A 939-nucleotide genomic window follows, 5' to 3' on the forward strand; every position below is an offset into this window, starting at 1 on the left:
TTCAAAGCGCTAGCTAAAAGGTTGTTATCCAAAAACAACTAAAAAGCATAAAAGCGGAACAAAAAGTCAAAACGCGAACAAAACACCGCATAATAAGCTAAAAAGTTACTACAAGTAGCTAATAGCAAAAAGGCGTCCAAAGCGTTCACAAAAACCACCCAAAAACAAAAGAGCCCACAGGCCGGGCAAAAAACCAAAAATAAAAGATTACAGAGGATCACGGTCCTTTCCGGACTCCACATCAACAGAAGGCTGCGGAGGAAACATAGAAATCGGGACTGCATCGACGGCACCATCATCCCGGTTTAAAACCTCCACACCAGATCCATCCCCGGCCAAAGGTGAAGTCGGGATCGCAACCGGAACTTTGGGGTCGGACACCGGAACCTCATCCTCGTTGGGAGCAGGAACAATCTTTCCCTCCACAACAACGTTATCCGTACTAAATAAGCTCAGATCCAGGTCAGGAGCAAGAACCCGGACCTGAGCCTTCAAATTTTCAAACATAGCATCCATACCCTTAGCCACATGACCTTCTAGCTCGTAAAAATTATCCTGAGCGGATTGCAACCTCTCCTTTGTCTCCACAAGCTCAGCATATATCCGAGTATAATTCTCCGTCGCCGCCTTCGCCATCTCCTCAGATGCTTTCGCTGCCGCCACAGCCGCGGTAGCTTTAGCTTTCTCCTTCTCCAAAGACGCCTCCAGCTCAGTAATCCTAGCAGCCTTCAGTTCACTAATCCTCTCGAACTCAGACTGAGCCTTCTCAAGTCAGGAGCTGGTCGCACCAATGGGGGATTTCTTGAACTCCCGGGCAATAGCGGCATGAAGACTAGCCATCCGGACACAACTCCGCGCCATATACTGAAAATGATGCTCCATAGACACATCATCAGTAGAAATAAAGGTCTGAGGGAGAATATGTTGTTCAATCCAACC

This window comes from Arachis duranensis, chromosome 5 (assembly GCF_000817695.3).
Source record: "Arachis duranensis cultivar V14167 chromosome 5, aradu.V14167.gnm2.J7QH, whole genome shotgun sequence".
NCBI classification, from domain to species: domain Eukaryota; kingdom Viridiplantae; phylum Streptophyta; class Magnoliopsida; order Fabales; family Fabaceae; genus Arachis; species Arachis duranensis.